This window comes from Mirounga leonina, unplaced genomic scaffold, assembly GCF_011800145.1.
Source record: "Mirounga leonina isolate KUSES-001 unplaced genomic scaffold, KU_Mleo_1.0 Mir_115, whole genome shotgun sequence".
In the NCBI taxonomy this organism is placed as follows: domain Eukaryota; kingdom Metazoa; phylum Chordata; class Mammalia; order Carnivora; family Phocidae; genus Mirounga; species Mirounga leonina.
The window spans coordinates 61,517,972-61,540,677 of record NW_023270268.1 but is presented as its reverse complement, the minus strand read 5'-3'; the positions used below and the strand labels follow the sequence as shown (position 1 = coordinate 61,540,677).

At 42.1% G+C, this 22,706-nt stretch overlaps 1 protein-coding gene across 7 annotated transcripts in view; it reads left to right on the top strand.

Annotated features, from left to right (window-relative positions):
• Positions 1-22,706, top strand: part of MECOM (MDS1 and EVI1 complex locus) — a 540,477-nt gene that overhangs the window by 104,721 nt on the left and 413,050 nt on the right. Inside the window, exon 1 of one of the 7 annotated variants that reach the window (XM_034998608.1) lies at positions 5,599-6,546. The exons of the other annotated variants lie outside the window; for them this stretch is intronic. The gene's annotated coding sequence lies outside the window, so the exon portion shown is untranslated. Of the gene's footprint in view, positions 1-5,598; positions 6,547-22,706 lie in introns of those variants that run through there. 7 annotated transcript variants of the gene reach the window in all.

Below are 22,706 nucleotides of genomic sequence, written 5' to 3'. Positions count from 1 at the left end.
TAGCAAACTAATACACGTAATTGAGCTATGAGCCCAGAAGAAAGTAGAAATGGCCTTCCTGATCAGCTAGCAGTCTCTCCCACAATGTGGAGAACACCATTTACTTACCATTTGTTTGTTTATTCATTCATTCACTTATCCTCCCATTCATTCCATATTTATTGAGTGCCTTCTAGGCACTTGGGATAAGGTGAATGAAATACACCAAAATCTTTGCTCAATTACAGATTAGGTTTTATCAGATATTAAAGCAACCAATTACCATTGTGTCACCCTGCCTTATTTTCTCAGCAACTGTCACCATCTGAAATTATTTTGTTTATTGATTTGTTGGCTTGCTTATCATTATCTTCCCTCCTCTTCAAAAATGAGCTGGAGCCCTTTTTTGCCTTATTTCTTATTGTGTCCTTAGCGCCTGAAAGATGCTTGGCACACAGGAGGTTTTCAATATTTATTTGTTGAGGATTGAAGCAGATATCATGGAATTAAATTCCAGGAAGCAAAAAATATGCAGTGAATGATTTTTTTGATTATAAGGGAGAGTGAGCAGAATTTCCTTTTTTTTAAATTAAAAAAAAAAAAAAAGTGCCTAGTAGCCAATCCAGTCCTTTAGTCCCTGAGGCCTTTTCAGCTGTTTAATCCTAAAATTTGTAGTTGCTTTCTATAAAATATTTTAAACTCAAAGTTCCTGGTATACCCAATATGCTCATTATAGAATATTTGCATCTGAATATCTCTTGGTTTCTCATTGACTTAGGCACAGGGTCATGGAGACTCAGAGTGGTTGGGGACGAAGAGAGGGTGCTGCCCCATTCCCTCACTTTAGTGATCAGGAAAAGCAGACCAGGAGGTCAGGCTTGCAGAGCTTGCATGTGAGAAAACTTAGCCAAATCTTTAGATTAGGTCCTGCAGTGAGTCATCTAGCACTAATCCTTTTCCTATTTTCATTAAAGGTGGAATTGAATGGTGATTATGAGTGTCAGCTCTGGACCAGGCTGCCTGGGCTGGGATACTGGCTCCCAATTAACTAGCTGATTGACCTTGGATAAGCCCTCTGTGCCTCAGTTTTCTGTATAAAAATAGAGATAAGAATAGGACTCACCTTATAGAGTTGTCCTTTAACTCTTTTAAGAGTTAATACCTGTAGGGGCGCCTGGGTGGCTCAGTCGTTAAGTGTCTGCCTTCGGCTCAGGTCATGATCCCAGGGTCCTGGGATGGAGCCCCACATCGGGCTCCCTGCTCTGCGGGAAGCCTGCTTCTCCCTCTCCCACTCCCCCTGCTTGTGTTCCCTCTCTCGCTGTGTCTCTCTCTGTCAAATAAATAAATAAAAAATCTTAAAAAAAAAAAAGAGTTAATACCTGTAAAGTACTTAGAACGGTGACTGATAGCATTTAATAGTGCCATAGTAAGCATTTAATAAATGTTAGTCATCATCATTATTATTATTGCTTTTATGATGTGATTAATTACATAATATAACAAATGCTTAAAGAATGTTTACATTTCTTTTTTAAGTATATAAAGAATTCCAGTAAATTTTCTAATATTTATTGACAAAGAAAAAAGATATATGGAATATCAATAGTTTTCATTGCACCTGAAGAATGGAACGTAACTCCTAACTATAGTTTCTTCACTGAGAAGTTAGCCAAATATTTTTTTGAGATAAAATGACACATCTCAAAATTCATCCTTTTAAAATATACAGTTCTCCAAAGAAGTGGCCCCATTCCCCTTAGCAATCACTCCCCATTCTCCCTTCCCCCAGCTCCTAGCAACTACTAACTGACTGTCTGTCTTTGTCTATATTAGACATTTCAGATAATTGGACTCATATAGTAAGTGGTCTTTTGGCCCTATAGTATATGGAATCAGGCAGTAGGTCTACCTGCTTTTACTTAGTATGATGCTTTTAAGGTTCATTCATTTTTTTTTTTTTTTATGTTATGTAAGTCACCATACAGTACATCATTAGTTTTTGATGTAGTGTTCAATGATTCATTATTTCTGTATAACACCCAGTGCTCATTACAACACGTGCCCTCCTTAATAGCCATAAGGTTCATTCTTAAAAGGCATAGCAGAACTTCATTCCTTTTTATGGCTGAATAATTTTCCATTGCATGGGTAGACCTCATTTTGTTTATCCATTCGTCAGTTGATGGACACTTAGGTTGTTTCTATGATTTTGATTATTATGAATGATACAGCTATGGACATTTGTGAATGAGTTTTATGTGGGCATACATTTTCAGTTCTTTTGAGTATGTACCTATGAGTGGAATTGGGTCATGTAGTAACTGTAGGTTTAACTTTTTGAAAAATTGCCAAACTATTTTCCAGAATGGCTGCACCATCCCCAAGTATCCAGGATACAATATTTGATGATTAATTCAATCTTATTTAATTGAAGGAGAAAACGGAATCATTTGAACGTCGTATTCATTGTAGAGACTTACAGTTGTTCACAAACATTTGAGAGACTGAGTCTCAGCTACTGTGATGGGCACTGTATAAAACAAAGCAAATGAGACAGTTTCTATTTTCCGGAGTTGATGGAAATTTGTGACATTTCAAAGTTGACCCTCCTCCCCCCCTTTTAAAGTAGAGATGGCTATTCTCCTTTTCTATTAACTTTTTTTCTCTTTTGGCCACTACTATCAAACTTCTAGGGAGGACTTTTACTCAGTACTAGATTTGTCAAGACCCGAGGGCAGAATGGAGCATGATGAGGTGGACATTGGGTAGGGAGCCAAGATGTCTGGGACCAAGAAACTCCCCAGTTGGGGGATGATTTGGGTATAACTAATTGCCTACTAGTTCCATGACTGACAGTGGCCTTTCACCCCATTAGAGACATAATTTAAAAAGGAAAAATAAGCTATCTCTCATTTATAGAGACTACATTTATTTTCCATGCCAAGAATCTGGTGGAAATTTTCATTTTTACAGAATTACTCTGTTGTTTTGGTTCGGGGTCTATGTAGTCATAAAATTTTGTGAGCTGTGGCAAATAATATGTATAATTGTATCCACAGATCTCTGCTTTAAGAAGCAGGCTTCTAAGGATTATGTCTGGTTATTGCCCACTGAAATGTGTATTTCTTAAGGACAGCAGATGGCACTTTCCCAGGTAAAAGGTGGAAATTTACCGGGAGCCATCTTGAGCTTCTCATCTTGGGACAGTCTGGTTCTGTTCCTTCACTAGGAGGTCTAATATTCATACTCTGTCAGCAGCCTCAACCACTGTTTCACCTCACTGAAATGGGTGACAATTACAATTCATCTTGAAGCAAAGATGGTTTACTCTCTGTGTAAACAGCTATGAAAGGAGGCAAATGTATTTGTGGAAAGTAAAGTGAGCCTTTAATGGTCCCATGTCAGAAATTTTCTTCTCAGGAGCCTGTTAAGGTGGAGGTGAGTTAAGTACAGGATGTAAACAGGCCATCTCCGCCTGGCAAAGACTTGGTAGCGACAACTCTGAATTTACTGGTTTTGTTTGATATTTCCTAATCTGCTCACTAATTTTAAGCTACACTAATTTTATGCTTTGTCTTCAGTAGCAGTTGTCCTTCCCCAACCTACTTCTCTGCCTACCCAAATCCCCTTCAGCCTTCGAGGTCATTCTCAAGCCAGCCCTCGTTCCCATTCCCCCCATCTCTCCAGCCTATAGAGAGTTTTCTTCTCTCCTGACAGACTTGTCGGAATGGTATGAGTGAAATTGTAGTTGCTTTCTAATGGGTGGATGTGTCTGCCCACCAGATTGCAAGCTCTCTAAAGGCAACAGCTCTTTCTAACACTGTTTTTTTTTTTTTTTTTTTTTTTAAAGATTTTTTATTTATTTGAGAGAGAGAATGAGAGAGAGAGAGAGCACGAGAGGGGGGAGCATCAGAGGGAGAAGCAGACTCCCCGCTGAGCAGGGAGCCCGATGTGGGACTCGCTCCTGGGACTCCAGGATCATGACCTGACCCGAAGGCAGTCGCTTAACCAACTGAGCCACCCAGGCGCCCCCTAACACTGGTTTTGAATCTGCTTCAGGACAGTGCCCTGCCTAGAGGGCTTCCTCAGTCAATATCCACTGGTTGGATTCATAAGCCTACGAGGGGCAAGGTACCAGCACAGTAGCTATTGGTTCTCATGAGAACACTTCGTTCGGGAAAACCGTGCAGGAAAACTTCTAGGCTTTGCTCACCTTAGAAATGACATGCGATCTTTTCTGTGCTCTCTCCTCCCCCACTAGGTGGGCCTCAAGCAGATGAGGGATAGAGAGAACATGGAAAATCCTGGGCAAGCTGTGGCACTGGGGGAGTGTGCTTATCCTCCAGAACAATTTAATGGAGCCCACACCTGCTGCTTCGTGACTAGGGTTTCAAAGCTTTCAGAACTGGTGTATGCAAAGCTTGTCTTTTGATATCAGGATAAGTTTCAATGGATTTAACTTGTGTTGTAATCAGATTTCAGCACAGGAAGCTTTTTTCCTGTACCTACAATGAAACTCTCTCTCTCTAAGGCTGTTTGGTCACCGAAATATAAACAGCTAGGTCCAGTTTTCTCTGTCACTCCTTAGTCCTTTCTTGTAGAGTCCTCTCAAAGTGGAAGAGAGAAGTTATAAGGAGGCAGGTGTCTGTTTTATTTATTTGTCACCCAATTATGGATGACTCAAATTCTTTAAGCTTTCTAAGCCTTAGTTGGTGCGTTTGTAAAATGGAAACCATGACATCTGCTTAGCGGTATTGTGAGGAGTAAATGCTGTATTGCTCGAAGAGCACCTGTAGCAGAGCAAGGGAAAAAATACGTCTCATTAATCAGACTTGCTCTCTCTTCTCCTTTCCTTTCTGGTCTGAATGCTGCAGGTTGCCTCCGATCATGCAAGAATACAAACCTTGCCTTGTCTTGCTTCTGCAAGTCTCCATTCGAACGGGAAGCCTCTCTGTTTTCCCTTGCACATAACTAGCATGGCTTTCAAGTTATCACACTACTTACCCGAATCAAGGAAAAAACAAGGAAGAGGGCGGAGGAGGTTTATTCTTTTCTGCAAAGGGGAGAATTAAGGTTTTAACACCACTTTAAATTTTAGAGCTTGTCTTCCAAGGAATTAAACATGCTCTGCCTTTGTCGTGTTTATTGATTGCATCCCAATGAGTTAGGTAGGGGTATATATATGAAATATATGAAACATATATGTGGTATATAGGACATGTGATAAATTATATATATATTTATTTATACATCTGCTGCTTTACTTTGCAGATGGGAGGTTAGGGAAATGGGAGGAAATAGAGTACTGCCAAGCAATCTGGCCGGGTCTGCTTGCACACGTGTTCTTACTTGGTTAACTAGAGAAAAAGGTGGAATTTTAGCAAGAAATGACTTCCAATTAGGTTTTCAAATGACAAAATCCACTTCACAGTAATTTTTTCCATTTGTTTTTTTGTTTGTTTTTGAGTCTTGCTTTGGCATGACGGCTCATTATTAGTGGCCCATGTAGGCCTTGAATAGGGTCTGGCTCCCTATTTTTCTTTCCATTAGAGTATGCATCTTTTAGAGGAAGTAAAAATGAAAAAAAAAAGAATTAAAAATAAGTGATTTATATATATGTACATATATATATTCTTTTCTCTAAAAGGAGAAAACAAGATAATGAAATTAGATTGGAAAGGTGTTAATACATTGGTATCGAGCTCTCAAAGAAGATAGTACATGAAGAGGACAGAAGTCCAAAGGGAGAAGGATGCTGAATCTGTGGAAGTTTTTGGGTTATGTGTCAGGCCACAGAAGGGATCAACCAGGGGGACGGTGATGAGCTGGGACTATGAGAACCAGCGTCCTACTGCCCAGCCCAGCCCTCTCCAGAGAGCCGTTTTTTGCTATCAGCAGCTTAGGTAGGTAAGGGCAATGTTAAGGAAGCCAGGTAGCAGATAGGAAGAAAAGTCTGCGCCAGACAGGCTGGCACCGACATGTCCTTGGGAGGAGGATGTGGCACTTCCCAGCGGGAGGAATGAGGTAGGAGCTCCAGACCCATAAGGATGATCAATAGTCAGCCTGAATCTGCAGTAGGGGAAAACCTGCCTCATACGCATTCTCACTGCCCAGGGGAGAGGAGGGGATAAAGGAGGTTTCACCAAGTGAGCATAGTGCTAGGTGCCTTCTGATCATCTCATTCGACCTTCACAGCAACCCTGAGTAAATCTTGGCTAAGAGTGCATAGTTTCCTAGGACTGCCATAACCAATTACCGTAAACTTGGTGGCTTAAAACAATAGACACTTACTTTCTCATAATTCTGGAGGCCAAAATTGAGGTGTTTGCCCTGTTGGTCTCCTCTTGGAGGCCCTGAGGGAGAATCTGTTGTCTGCCTCTTTCCCAGCTTCTGTTGGCTGCAGGCAACCCTTGGTGTTTCTTGCCTTGGGGCTGCATGCCTCCAATCTCTGCCTCTGTTCTTTCCTCTGGGCCTTTTCCTCTGTGTCTCTGGGTCTCAAATCCCCCTCTCCTTCCTTTTAGAAGGACACCAGTCTTTGGATTTCGGGCATAACCTGAAGATTTGAAGGTAAGACACACCAGAAACCTATTACAAACCCTTTATAATCAACCTAGATTGAATTGTATCATTTCCTTCCTTCCTTGCTTCCATTATTCCTCCCTCCCTTCCTTCCTCCCTCCCTCCCTTCCTCCCTCCCCCTCTCTTTCTCTTTCTTCTTTTTTTCAAATATGGAGATGGTGAAATAGAATACTTAATGTCTGGTTTGTAATAATTTGTCTTGTGTCTGGGGTGTTTGGATACAGTCCAACACACCATCAAGAGAGCTGGGTCTTGAGGTGGCCAGTGCCATATATTATTATTCTTTCCCTGAAAGGTATGATGTGGACAAACTATAGGTCTGCCACCGGCTGATGTGTACATTGCAGAAGTCTCACTACCTCAAGTTTTCCTTTCCTCCTATAGTAGATGAAGGAGGTTGATACAGGAGATAATATGTGTTTTTAGATAGCCCTTCTACCTAGCACATACTCGCACATTTGTAGAAAATTGTGTATTTTATAGTCATGTTGTAAAGTCATTAATACGTTTTCAGGGAACATGTTAAAATATTCAGGGATTTCATTCCTGTGTTATTCTTACTTAAAATAAATTGATGGATGGATGGGAATTCCCCCCAATGCAGAAGAGTGTATACAGTGATATTATAGCTAGGTTCTTGTATGTAACATTTTAAAAGAACTAGAAATAAAAGCATTATAGCAATGATACATGTGAAAGTACAAATCTATATTTTGGTAGGAAAACAAGTTGAATTCAACTGGAAAATAAGTTATTGGCTCAATTCAATAATGCATTTTCCTTTAAAATAATAACTTCATTTATTCTACCCACTTAAACCTAGAGCTCTCTTCACATGAAGCTTTACTTTTTTTTTTTTAAAGATTTTATTTATTTATTTGACAGAAAGAGAGAGAGATCACAAGTAGGCAGGCAGGCGGGCAGGCAGGCAGGCAGGCAGGCAGAGGAAGAGGGAGAAGCAGGCTCCCTGCTGAGCACAGAGCCCGATGCGGGGCTCGATCCCAGGATACTGGGATCATGACCTGAGCCAAAGGCAGCCGCTTAACTGACTGAACCACACAGGCTCCCTGAAGTTTACTTTTAAACACATTTTCACCATGGTGAGGATTTTGATGTCCATGTATATGTAAATTTCAAATCATTCCTATTAGGATAACTTAAAAAAGAAAAATAGGAGATTGGGAAAAAAAAAGTGAAGTGATTTGTAGAGCAGGAGGTGGGATTGTGATGAAATCCAGGGGAGACGAAGCTGGGGCACGGAAGTGGGTGGGAGATTTGCGTGGGGGAAAAATGAAGGAGGCTGTCTCAGGCTGGGCCTCTGGCACGATTCGATTCGGCAGTCAGTACGGAGTCTCAGGCAGACGGCACTCATGTTGGATGGAGAACCGGAAAAAGAAAAACGTGGCTTCTCATTATGATCTTTGCAACGATGCAAAGTCAAATTGGAATCACCTGGTTGAAATTGTGCAGCAGAAAGAACCTGAAAAGATTCGAACAGGGAGAAAGAGAAATTACTGTTTATTGAATTATTATAAATGTAGGATAGAAAGATTTTGTTGTTACACTCTCGGTTTTGTGTACTGTTTTAATTTGTGTTTGTTTAGTCCAGGCAGACCTTTGTAAGGGCTGCATATATGTATTTTCTGACATTTCCCTCTTGCCTTTGTTTTTTCTGAACTTACTTTCCCTTTAGGATCTAAAGATTCTACCCTGGGGGCATTTAAATTGAGGAGAGACTAGAGTGTTTTGTTTTGTTTTTTTCTTTTTTAACTTCAGCTCAGTTTGTATACATAGACAGAGCCCTAATATAAGCCATGTAGCAGAGAGCCTACTGTGTAATAGGTATTTGGTCAAGTGTTGACTCGCCACCTGTACCAAAAAGACTTAGTAGCTACTAATAATACTTTCTTTCATGTACAGTGCTGTGTTACACCTTAGGTTAAACTGGGAATCTATACCATTTTTTATAAATGCAAGCCTGACTCTTTGGCCACTTACTTGTCACTTCGATGCCGCTGCTGATGCAGCTAACATTTATTAGGTGCTTACCATGTGCCAAGCATTGCTTTAGTCACATTAAGTTATTATCACATTTAATCTTGTAAACAACTCTAAATGGGTTAGCTAGTTAGTAACCAGTCAAGTTGCTCAAAATAGTCAAACTATGTATAAACGAAGTGTAGGTTGTTTAAAACATATCTTTTTTATTATTATTTTTTTTAAGGATGCAGATACTTAAAGTTTAAAACGAAGGACACTGAGGGAAGAAAATGTCAAGATATTGACCAATGGATGGGTAGTAAAACTTAATTATGTTACTTAGGGAAGATTATAAATCAGAATAATTTAAGAAGATTGTATTTTCTCCATTTGTTAAACTATAAAATGAACACCAGGTTACGGTCGTGCATTGATTTTAATATGTATCTGAGTTTTTACGAATTGAAATTCAGTCAAATCATATATTTATATGAAGCCAGGTAATTCCTATAGCAAATAGTAAATATTTGTTTACATTTACAAGTCAGCTGGATGAGACACAGAATAATGACTCATTCAGTGGCCAGAGCCAAGAATTGAACCCTGCAGTTGGGATTCTTGCTACTTTTTCTTTTTTCTCTCTACTTGATTTCCTCTCCCTCCTTTTCTTTAAATATTAATGAACATGCACATTTTAGGATTCATACCTAGTTGTTTTCCCAAGCTGAACTATAGCTGAGAATGAGCCTGATTTCAAATACCCCATGTTGGTGTTCAGAAAACAGAGCAACACTGAAGTGTGGTACCTTATAGGTTCACACTCTCATGAACTCCAAGCGCCTCAATTGTCAGTGGACCATTATGGCTTGCACATGGTTTATTTGGTTTGGAGTTACTTCAACTTTCCAAAGACATAGTGAATTTGTAAAAACAGATTGTTAATGATAACCCAGAACACTTAGGTCTGAAATATTGGGTGGATGCCGCAGTTAGGATATTTTCTTTTCCTGATGGTTGTCTGTTCTTTAAAGGCATGGCTGTCTAGTTGCCACCGGATTGAATGCTTCTGAAGATTAGCCTCTCATTGTTTGAATGTTTTCATAGCATTGTTGTAATAAAGCATCTTCATACTTCACAGTTGAGATCTTGACTTTTAGAATTAAAAAAAAAGTCAGGGGCTAATCATAACAATTAGCTAATGTGTCAACAATTAGCACTTTCCATCAACCTGCTCTAAAAGGAGACTCTTCTTATCCACTAGCAGACAAAAATGCAATGATGTAGTTAAGAAAAGCACTGAAATTGGCTCTTGAAGTCCCCTGCTGTAGCCAGCTAAATCCCCAGGGTATTGTTTACAGTGATTATTCTGCCATTATGATGTTATTGCATAGGCGGAGGGTGGGGGGGGGGGGAGTATGCTCAAAATAAGTTGGTTCTTTTTTTTCTAAAAGACAAAACAAAGCATTAAAAGAAAACAATCCCTTTCTGGCTGCTTTTGGAAAAGTAGAACAAAGCTGCTGTGAAAGGTCAGCCAGTTACAGTACTTCAGTGTTTAACTGGTAAATATTTTTTAAAAAGTGTATTTAATATTTTACCATTTGGAAAATTTTCAATGTGCTTCAAGTCCAGCACAACTCAATCAATGAACGGTTTGAGAGGTCTCTGGTGGGGATTTCTTGACAATGGATGCATTATATTCTGTGGCCATCCATACAGATGGCCGCTTGGTTGAAATATGTTTTAACATCTTTTATATAATCCTTCTAGTAGTACAAGAACATTTATACTGCATCTTTTATAAAGAACCACACGGTCCTTTACACAGGCCCATATATCTATGTAAATACCATAGGTTTATCTTTAGAACAGCCTTAAAACAACTTGTAAATCCCCAGTAGCATCTCAGAATTCTGTGGGTAGGAAAAATTGTAACTAAAACTAGGATCGCCTTTCAGACGGCTCCTGTGAGTCCTTGCAGGCTACTGGCAGACTGCAGAGGCGGCGGGCCGAGGAGAGGTGTGCTGGCCAGGCCGAGCAGCGAGCAGCGAGCAGCGAGCAGCGAGCCACTGCCAAGCCTCCTATCAATGGGGCAGGACGGCTTGCAAAGTGAGGGCCTGAATGGCAGCCAGGGCTGTTGCCTTAGAAAAGGGACAGTGCAAGAGGAACTGAGCTGTCCTCTGCCGCTAACTCTTGGCAGGGAAGTCTGGGGGCCTGTGTCCATGCTAGACATGACAAGGGAACACATTTGAGCCATCTGCAGAGTTGGAAACAAAGACAGGCTTTGGGCTTTTGCAACAAGCAGAAGCCGGTGAGTGAGCTCAGTTGGGGCTTCCCGGAGGATCTGCAGAGCGCAGAGTGGGCTGTCTCACTGAGCAAGGGCTACAACAATGGTGTTTCTCTCCAGTATTTCAGGAAGCTGGTTGCTGTCAAGATGTCATGCAGATTTGATAGACAAGATGGGAAGCAGAACTATCTTGTGTGTGTTTAATTTCCACTGAAATAGTTTCCAACCAACTTCAGTTTCTGGGTTCCCCATTCCCCAAGTTCTAAAGCCTTGCACCTCCAAGTGTGGTCCCTAGGCTGGCTGCATCAGCATTCCCTGGGAGTAGGTTAGAAACGCGGATTCTTGGGCCTCACCCTAGACCTAATGAATCAGAACGGGTATTTTAACAAGATCCTCAACTAATTCGAAGGCACAGTATAGTTTGTGGATCATTCCTCCTCCTCTAAAAGATGTAGTGGATCATATTTGTTCATTTATTTTTCAATGCATATGATTAGCAAAAAATGTATTGAGGATGGGCACTGGAAAAAGATGCTATTTTACTCTTGAAGGGCTGACAGTTCAGTGAGGGGACAGGTAGGTAAAAAGGAAGTACATGTGGAGATGTGTTCAAAGTGGTTTGACACACAGAGAATGGAAGTGTGTCACTCTGTCTTGAGGAATTCCCGCAGGCTCCATAGAGGTTAAATTTGAGTGTTGAGTCTACAGGGAGTGCATATATGTCCAGGAGGAAGGAAAGAGTCTTTCAGCCAGTAGAGGTATTACATATAAAAACCTGAACAAACATGGGTCATATAGAAAATGATGAGAGATTTCAAGTGGCTAGAGGCCAGGTGTGTGCATGTGTGTGTGTATGTGTGTGTGTGTGATATGTGTGAGGTGTATTGCAGCACTTGATTGTGGGACTTGATGAAGACAGAGCTGTGTTTTCTGCTTCATCTCCAACACCTAAAGTAGTGCTTGCTGTATGCTAGGTATTCAATGAATATTTGGAGGAAGAATGAATGAAGAGTAAGACAGGAGAGGTAGTACGATCTGATTATGAAGCTAATGAATGGGGACTCTATCTTAAAGGCACTGGAGACTTTTAAGCAGGTCAGTAACATGCTCACATTAAATGTGGGTAGCAGCAAAGCAAATGATCAGAGTAGGGGAAGCGTGGAAGAAGGGGTCCAGGGAGGAGGCCATGGCAATAATGTAGGAGCTGGTGACGAGGGTCTGCACACAAGTTGTGGCACTGGGTGTGGACAACAGGTCCAATTACAAGATGCTTAGGAGACGGAATTGGGACGACTCCTTGCTTGCTGAGGAGGTGAGGGGAAGGGAGAGAAACTTCTCAGGGGGTTTTACTTTCTAGTTCAGGTGACTGGTGAGAGGCTCAAAGCAGAAGAAGGGCTGGGGAAAGCCATTTAATTTGTTTTGGAATGCTCCATTGTAGGTGCCTGGGGAAACATCCAGGAGATATCCATGAAGTGGTTGGAAAACTAGGCCTGAAGATACAGATTTGGGAGTTCTTGGTCCTGAGCACAGGAAAGAGAGAGAGAGCGTACATGAGAAGTACAGTGTGATAAGATGGAAACCTTGCCGTGCCAACAACGTTCAGGGGACATGCAAAAGGCTGCATTACTTGAGCCGAGGGAGTACAAAGAGCTCATCAGAGAAAAGAGCAGGGCAATTTCAGAGGCCCCACCTTTCACACTCTTCTAGCTCTTTGTTTTGCCTTCTTAGCACTTACAGAGCTTTGGTTGCATATTTGTGATTATTGATTTGACTGACCCACTGAGTGCATCGAGAGAATGCATCCCGTTCTAATCACAGGGCTGGGAGCCGAGAAGCTACTCATTGCATTTTTTTTTTTTTTTTTTTGCATAAAGGAAACAGGAGGGAATTGCCCATCCTGTCCAATGTCACAGAGATGTTTAGTAGAAGTAAATCTAGAAAAAGCTCATTGGATTGTCAGCTTTCACTGGCGACCTTTGGTGTTAACAGTTTCGTTGGACTCCAGAGTTTTTTTCTTTGTTTAAAGATTTTATTTATTTATTTGACAGAGAGTGAGAAAGGGAACACAAGCAGGGGGAGCCGGAGAGGGAGAAGCAGGCTTCCCGCGGAGCAGGGAGCCCGATGTGGGACTTGATCCCAGGACCCTGGGATCATGACCCGAGCCGAAGGCAGATGCTTACCGACTGAGTCACCCAGGCGCCCCTGGACTCCAAAGTTTTGTGGGTTGACCAGTGAATGGGGGCAGAGCTGGGGCAGATAGTATAGGTTAGTCTTTAAGGAAATTTGGCAGTGACCGGAGGGGCTGAAAGAAGGGAGGGGATAAGCTGGTGTATGAAAGGAGAAGTCCACCATTTACCAGAATGTTATTAGAACATAGAACGTCTACCAAGTGCAAGTCACTGGGTGTTAGGCACCGGTGACAGAGCAGTGAATACAGCAGACGCAGATGTAGTCCCTAGATAAGAAATAATTAACAACACAATTAGTCAAATAATGAATGCACGCCAAGAGTTCTGGGATGTGAAACTCAGGACAGGTGCAGGATGCGGGATGAGTGCTGTGTGAGAGCGTAATAGAGCAGAAACAGTGTGGGAGGTGAGGAAGGTGAGCTCCTAAGGATGAAGTGGGCGGAGAGCATTCCTGGCAGAGGGAACAGTATGTGCAAAGCTCGAAGGTAAGAAAGAAGTTGAAGGGTGAAGGAGAAGCTGCAGGGCAGAAGGACAGCAGCTCAGTATGTGACTGGTGAGGCTGGGTTAGGGGAGAAGGGGTTCAGTTATGCAGGACCTTGAAGGCCTTGCTGAGGACATGGGTCTTTCCTTTGAGAGCCCTGAGGAGTCACTGATGGATTTTATGCAGGAAAATGCTAGGATCTGATATGTTTTTAAAAGATCAGTCTGGTTGCTGGGGAAGAGATTGGTTGGGGGCTCTTCCAGTATCTAGAAGAAAGTGGATGGCTCTTTGGACGGGGGATAACGGAAATAGAGAGAAATGGAGAATTCACATTTTTAGGGGACGAAATCCTGGTGAATGTTTGATTATGGAGTAAAGAAGAAGCAGATGCAGGGTTAATTTCCTGGTTAGTGCAGATGGGTGCATGGTGGTGCCATTCGTGAATATAAGAAATTATTGGAAGAGGACCAGAATGGTGGGAACATGTTGAATTTGATGCCCAGGAGGACATATCTAAGAGGTGGTTGATCTGGAGTGCAGAGGAGACTCTGAAATGTGAGCTAGGTGGAGATAATTTGTGTAGCATGATTGGAAGTTCAGTGGGAATTTATTAATGTCACTGCACCCACTAGCAGTTAGTTGCTTATTAGTCTGATATCATAGAACTTCTTCAACATTGGAAGAGAATCCTAGACTCAACAACTCTGATTTCTTCCCTTGCTCTGTAGCTGAGTAAGTATAAGTTCAGAGAGGGACCATAATTTGCTAAAGGTTGCACAGCCAGTTGACAGCAGAGTTGTGATTCCAATCCAGATGGTGTTATACTAGAGTCTTTCTGAAAATTTCAAAGATATAAAGTATTACAACCTGTCTGTTTTACATATTGAATGTGTAGAATTTATAGTAACTTGCCTTAATTTAGTCACCGGAAGTGAATCCTGTGTCTTCCTAATCTACTATTTATGAACAAAAAAGGCTGGTGTGATGTTTTAAGGGATTATTCAGTGAACTAATGTGTCAAAGTATTGAGAGGATTTTGAGTTGTCATAAAAAAAATTACACTTATAAGCCAAATCAGAAGAGATTAAGTGAATAGTTAGGCAAGGATTGAACATAGCAGAATAAACGAACAACAAATTTGGCAGTAAGTGATTCATCTAAAGTTTTATTCAGCTGGAGGCAGTTACAATTATGAGTTAGGGACAGAGGAGTACCTGAGTCTCAGTGGGGGAACTGTCTGGAATGGTGTTTCCAGCCCTGGTTGCAGGATAGAATCGCCTGAGGTGCTTTAAAACCAGCCTAGACTCCACCTCTGACGAATTAGGTCAGAATTTCTAGATGTGGGATTCTTTATTTTTAAAAAGCTCCTGAGATGATACAAATGTTCAGCCCTAGTCGAGAACCTCTGGTAGGTCTGTGCTTGTACATGTACGGGCTTTGGGGCAATTGTTCTAGAACCACAAAATTGATGGAAGTAGGTCTGTAACGACCATGTCTTTAAATCTTACTATTATTAGTCCTGTCGGCCCCGTCTGGGGCATCTTTGCTCTCAAGTTTTATTTTTGATTTTGTCCTTAAAGTAAAAAAAGGCATTTGTGATGGGATTTGACTCTGGTAGGTCCTCTTATAGGTTTTAATTTTTTTATGTGCCACGGAAGGTTCTACATCAATATAGCTAAGATGCCCAGTTTTGGCCTTTGTATTAAATCAGGGTTAAGGAGATTGAGGCTCAAAATTGTTCAGACCAGAATACACTAGCTTTCACCTGTCAATAATAGCATAGTGACAGCTTCTAAAAGGGGAAATCTTACTTAGCAAGAGCTCTTGTCAACAAGACTCAGGCTGCAACTCAGGCTGCATGTACCCATCTCTCTGATCTTATCAGCTCAGTTCTTGGTAAAATCAGAAGACATGTATTTGGGGGACCAGTGTGAGGCAAAGATGTTTGTTTTGACCCATTCCCAAGTATTCATCCAGTAGATGATAAAATGCAAACAGAAACTCGCTATTTAGACACTGCTAATGCTAATACCCAAGTTGGAAGTACGGGCGGGGCTCCCCAGCCTTCTGCAGAATGAAGTTATAACGGCAGGCACATTGGCTGGATGAGTCCTGGAGGGTTGCCCGTGGGGCGATAATTCTCCTGGTTAGGGTGAAGTGTGGGCAGTTGTTTTATATTCTTAGTACTGAGGTTTCCAGAAATATTTGCGTGAACGGTCTTGCACATAGGAATTATAAGGCGCCAAAAGTTGGAAGATCTAGTGGAGCAGGTATGGAGCTACAAATATCTGGATTAGAATCCTCATTTCACTTCTCATAATTGTGGGGCCTTGGGTGCTAGCAACAACTTCTCAGAGCCTCAGTTTCCCCATCTATAAAATGGAGACAACGACAGCAATAATAATAGTTTACTCTTAGGATTGTGAGATTTTAAAATAATCTTAGAAATAACAAATGGGGGTGCCTGGGTGGCTCTGTTGGTTAAGCATTTCTGCTTAGATCATGATGTCAGGGTCATGAGATCCAGCCCACATGGGGCTCTGAGCTCAGCGGGGAGTCTGCTTAAGACTCTCTCTCCCTCTCCCTCTGCCCCTCCCCTGCTCGCAGCCACGTGCGCGCACTTTCTCCCTCTCTCTCTCAAATAAATAAATATTAAAAAAAACCAACAACAATAACAAACGGGAAGCATACAGGTCCTGTATAGAGCGGTCACTCACATTTGCCCTGCTTGCACTGCGTCTGCTCCAGTGGTCATCATCCTCGGGAGAATGTCTAGTTTGGTCGATGTGAAAGCTGGAAAGAGCTGAGGGCTTGAAACATGGGGATGGGCAAGAACAACTCTGAAAGATCAGCTGGAAGGAGCTAATTCCATATCACAAAGCTGGGTGTGGATTTTTCCCTTTGAAAGTTTGTCCTGGTACCTTTAGGGGAATAAATACACACACACACACACGTATATAAAACACTGCTGCTACCCCCAAAACTCTAGCTCGACTCATTTTTTGGGAAGAGATCTCACTACCTAGCTGGGTGTTGGACATGGCTTTGTTCCAGAGTATATGGTTCAGACCAGTCTGCTTGGACTATTCAGGAATCATTCTAGATGCTTCTATCAGGGAGAGGCAGTGGCAGGTTCTACAGAAAGCCCTAGAAGAAGGAGCAAGTTGACTCTCCTCCCACGTTATTGTGGTTGAGAGGCCGTTGATGATCTTAAAGGCATGCTAAGGGCGCCTGGGTGGCTCAGTTGGTTAAGTGACTGCCTTCGGCTCGGGTCATGATCCTGGAGTCCCGGGATCAAGTCCCGCATCGGGCTCCCTGCTCGGCGGGGAGTCTGCTTCTCTCTCTGACCCTCCTCCCTCTCATGCTCTCTGTCTCTCATTCTCTCTCTCTCAAATAAATAAATAAAATCTTTAAAAAAAAAAATAAATAAAGGCATGCTAAAAGAAAAAAATAATAGAAATGTTTAGCAAATGAAACCAAATAACTCTAAACCCAGTAACTCTTACCCCAGACATGATACTAATCCTAAAATAAATACTATTTTGTCTTTCCTTATCAAAGGTAAGACCAGTTCTAGCAGCTCCTGGTCTGCATTTCACTAGAGAGGGTTGGGGTTTGTCCTACCTCAGGAAATTGCAGTCTGGCTTTTCTTAGGAAATTCCAGAAAGAGGACCAGAATAAGGCAAGAGCTGTATAATGGCTGAACCAGAATTCCCATTGTGGTACCAGAAGGTGGATAGTTCTGAACACATGGGCCATTATTGAATGAAATAATAGTGTATAGCACAGGGCCTGCATATAATGAGCACTGTATTGCTTACAACTCTTACCGTTGTATTTGGGCCTTTCCATGTACTGGGATGTAGTCTCTGTATTTGACATGTATTCTCTTTTAATTCTTGCAACAACCCTACTGTATACTAGTATCATGGGACCCAGAGAAGTTAAGTAACTTGCCCAGGGTCACATAGCTATAGCTGTTTAAAGTTGTTCATTCTCCATTCATTTATTCAAGCAATTCTTATCGAGTACCTATTGTGTAGTAGGCTCTGTCAGGAACTGGGGATAAAGCAGTGACCAAAGCAGACACGGTCCTTCCCCCAGTGAGATTATAATTCAGATGGGATGGACCATATATAAAGGAATGAACATATGTTATGTGGTGGTCAGTGCTATGGAGGAAACTAAAATAGGGAAGGGGAAGAGGGTGCTACAGGCCAGGGTAGGGGTATGTTTCATGCAGAGATAGAGGAAGGCCTTTGTGATGAGTCTTTGCTCTGGCGTATCTTTAGGGGGCCATGATGGTACCTAGATGCTTGAGACTCAGGGCCTACGCTGTGTATCTCTTTCATGTCTGCCTCCCATGGAAAGTTTCTATGTACTAAGTGGGACTTTGTGAGGTGGGGATGTGGACATGCGTTAGTTAGGGTTCAGGCTGATAGTGGCTCATCAGATAGGGTATTTTCTTCATACGTACCCTCCTGAGGTAGCAGGCAGTTCTCGGGAATAAGCAGAGGGGTAGGTGGAGGGGACGTTAAGTATTAGCCCCATTTAAATGAAACCCCAAACTACCCGACCTCTTAGAAAAATATATAGATTAACAAAAGAACCCCTGGTTAAACGTGGCTGTAGAAATCAATATCGACAAGGCATTCTCAATGCCTCGCACTCTGCTGGGTGCATTAGGGAAAAGGAAAAAAAGAGAAAGCACTCTGGGTGTTTTCAGTTTCTGGTGGAAGAAAGAGTCTAGGTTGGTTTGCGATTAGCTTTGGAGAGAAGACCCAAGTACCAGCCTGCCAATCAAACATTTCTCCGGTGGGAGCATCTCTGTTTCTTCCATCTCCACCTTTTAAAGTTACCTTCAATATTGGCAAATGGATTCCTAACAGATTTCTAAAGCTCTGCCTTTTTGCCAAGTTATTCTGAAGTGTTCTCAGACTCTAAAGAAAAATTAGCTTTGCTCTGGGACTCAGAGAGAGAGAGGAGCCTTCACTGAGTAATAAATAATGGATCCAGGTTGGAAAGGGAGGTGACCACCTACAGTGTGAGCCTCAGAGAATTCGAAAACCTCCTTGAAGAAGCTAACCAGCCTACATTTTTTTTCCTTTTTCTTTCCAAGAGAACTAGTATGTTGTGGCAGATAAGGAGACACAAATGAGAAATGAATAGGAACTCCAGGTTCCTAACAACCTGAGAAAATGTAACAAAAAAAGCCTGTTGGGTTCATAAGAGGAAAAAGCATAGCCAACTGGAAAAATCCATCCTCTACCTTACGCATCACCAACAAATAAACCAAAGCATTTCAGCAAATGGTAAATAATGCTTAAAATGGCAGAAGCTAGAGTTGAGCAAATAAGAACCAGGTGTTGGGAAGAAGTGAAATAAAAAAGAGCATACATTTTCCGTCAACAATCCCCACCATAAATCGTAGCAATGCCACCATCACGACCTGGAGCCCGCAGGGAAGAGACTGTTGTAAAAATGATAAATCAGAATCACTACACACCAGGTCTTGATAAAACAAAGAAAGTTGATTCCCGGGTCTGATATATATATAATCACAGAGGAACAAAGCTTGATCAGGGAAGAGCCAAATGTGAGGAAATGCAAAGTTTGGAATCTGGTGGCTGCTTAATATTCCAACAGAGCCGAACACTGGATAATACAGTGAGAAGTGATGACTCAGTGGCATCTGGCTGCAGCGAAGTAGAGATATATTACAAATTTCTTTGCAAGAAGAGAAAGATATATATGCCAGTGACTGTTCATCACATTTTTATGTATTCTTCATATCTGGAAACAAAAGAGAATATACTGTCTACATCACCTTCATAAAATAGCGCTCATGTATTTTCTGGGGTTTTGTTGTTGTTGTTTTATTCCTTTCAAGAAGCAACACTCCCAGAAAAAGGTTTATGTGTAAAAATGAGCTATTGCTGGTGCACTTCTTAAATGAGTGCCCTAATTGCACTCCTGATAGACCCTCAGATTCTGCGAATTTTCATGTGTGTGTGTGTGCTATGCAGGGTGTGTGTGTGGGGGGGCGCGGGGGAGGGTAGTGGAGTGACTGAGGTACCAGAAATACAGAAACCACATTGAGGGTGCCTGGGTGTTTGGTTGAGTACCCTCAGTTGGACTGTGATACTGCATCTCAAAAGCACTGCCCGGTTCCTCTCGGGGACTTTCAGGAACTGTTCATAAGTCAGCAAGGTTTCTAGAAGGGGAGATGGGAGATCTGTATGTAGGAATTTCTGAAAGTTTTTAATTGAAAAGACAGTAATCACAAGGAGTTTTAGACAAAGTGCTTACTTAGCTCAGGGTCATCTGACCCTAATAAGTCCATGACACTGAGTCCATGAATGGGTCAGGATTATGGCTATCTCTGACCTTCTGTTTTCCTAGCTGGCTTTGCTTGGGAGTTGATGATCAACACCTAGTAGCTTGGCATGGCCATTCTAAGGTGTAGATTTTTATCTGGTGACTTCTGCCTCCATGTCCCTTTGACTCTTGTTTGTCCTGAGAGGAGTGGTTCTCAAATTGTGGTCCCTGGACCCAGCAGCATCAGCATTAGCCTCGCCTGGGGGGAACTTGTTAGGAATGCATTCTCAGGTTTCACCCTAGTCCTGCTGAATCAGAAATGCAGGGGATGGGGTACCTCAGCACACTGGGTTTTAACAAGCTCTCGTGCACATTAAAGTGTATAACATCAGTCTAGGGGAAGTGGGCGAACGGTTGCCAGGGCCTCTATGTGATTCCTGAGCTAGACTTGTGGTATTTGTTGTTGTGCAATCATGCTTGAGTTTAGAGAGGATCATCCCTATTTTAAGGATGAAAACAGTCAGACTCAGGATTTCAAGAATATGTTCGAGATCATGTGACCAGCTGAATGGCAGAGTTAGGATCGTGACCTTAGGTCCTTCTGATCCAAAACTTGTTCTTTTTACTCTACCATGATGACGAGCTTTGGCTCCACATCCACTCCCGATTGGTACAGAATGGAACCCAGTCAGTTCTTCAGTGTCTTTAGAATTAATGACCTCTTCTTAAGTAGATCGATACAACTCTTTGTTAGGCTGTACTGCTATACGGGCTTTATTTTTGTGTGATCCAAAACTTGTACGGGGAAGGGTTGGACCCATGAACATTTAGTAGCTCTCTGGATGAAGGTCAAAGTAAGCAGAAAATGAGAGGTGGTGCATAGAGAATAATAGGGAACACATGTATCAGGAACCAGGAGGCCTGGGTTCAAGTCTGTAGATCAGTGGCCACGTGACTAAGCACCTAATTTCTCTGAAGCTCAGTATTTTCACATCTGTAAAATGGGAGGAGAGTCTTGCCTCTCTCAGAGGTTGTGGAGAGGGTCAAATGACACAAGGTAGAGGAAAATGTCTTGGAATTCCACAGTGTCCTTGAAACTTAGAATCAAACTATTTGTTGGTATAATGAGGAGACAAGGATTTAAGATAAAGTTATCCACATCCAGTATCAGGGATGCTCTCTCTCTGCTTTGGCTTGCTTCTGCGGTAGAGATCAGAAACCTCATGAGACAGTCAGTTAAGTGTATCTTTGGCAGATAAATTAATTGTTCTCAGGCACAGTGCCAATCCTCATAAATAATGACTGCGGCACTGGGAGAGGCTTGGGAATATGTGTGATGAGGAGTGATAGAGCCTGTGAAAAATGGTCAGGTTTGCCGGCAGTGACAGTGGCACATAAACTATGCCAGATCAGGGAGCATCCAATTTGAAAGAGAGGCTGGAGATCTGAGATGGGACCCAGAAAATGGGAGAACAAGTCTGGGGGATCTGAAGTGCTGGCAGACAGGTGATTTTTAGGGATGGTCTGGTAACCTGCAGGGAAGACTCAGTCATGGGGAAATTCTACATCTTCTTCATGCTGGCAAACCCTGACTCTCTAAATTTGACCTCTTCTTTCTCTCTCTCTCTCTCTCTCTGTATTTGCCTTTTTCAGTAAATGTTAGATATTATAATTGAATTTTTATTATTACAAATACTTTGTGTAAGGTACTGAGATAGACGTTACATGTGTACCCTACCATTGAATCTTTAGAACAACCTTGACATTTTGGTGCTATTATTTCCATTTTGCAGAGGAAAAACTGAGGCCCACGATGGTTAAATAACTTGCCAAGAGGACATAGTAAGTGGCAGAGTTGGGTCCAGGACAGTGGGCTGTCTGGGCTCAGGCCAGTCTTCATCCCCCTATCCCTGCTTCTGAGCTCTGGACACCCAAGAGGTCACAGCTGTAGAGACGGGATCCAGCCCTGTGCAGCTCTTGGTATCTGAAGCTCCTCAGAATCTCATTTTGAGGGCTTCACAGGTGCCTAGAAGTCTTGACAATCTCTCTCCGATGTATCAGCCCACCCGCCACCTCACAATCCATGCTCTGTTCATAGTGAATTTATCCTCATCCCTCAAACACCATGCACCTTTGTGACCCTGGTCAGCAGTTTTTCAGTGTGTGGCCTCAGATCTCCCTGCTCATTAAAGATCCAAACTTCTGATCTCCGTGTTAGACTAACAGAACCAGAATTTGAGAGTGAGGACCAGCAATTTGCATCTTAAGAAACACCCCCAGGTGTTTGAACACCTTTGAACATGAAAGGTTGAGAACCACTGGTCCACCTTTATAAGTGCTGTGCTGCCTCCTTAGAATGCCTCTCTTGCATTTCTTTCTGTCCCTCTGCCTTTTCTACCACTTGAATACCTTTAAGTGCCACCTTGATGTTACCTCTTCTGTGAAATATTATTGGTTCTACCCCAGCGTAGTTATCAATCTCTACTTTTGTTCTCCCTATTAGTTTGTTTCTCCTCTATTAGAACATCTTGTAGTGTACTTGAAATATATCTCTATTCTCTCTACCATGAGTTTTTTTTCAGAGCAGGGACTGTGCCCTATTTATTCTCATTCTTCTCCCTAGGGTTTGGCACAGTTCCTGACATCAAGTGGTACCCACCCAATGTTTGCATGCAGGAAGACAGGATACAGCTGGTCTTGGTCCCTGAGAAACTTGGGTAGTGGGCAAGTACAAAAACGGGGATCTAGTTATCCAACCTAGGGCATAAGGCTGAGGACCTTCCTGATTCTAATTGGGAAGGCTAGCATTCAGCTTCTAAAACCCAAGGAAAAGTCACTGCTAGCTACCAACTTAGGACTCTTAAAATTCCTCATTGCTTGGATCAAGAATTGTTCT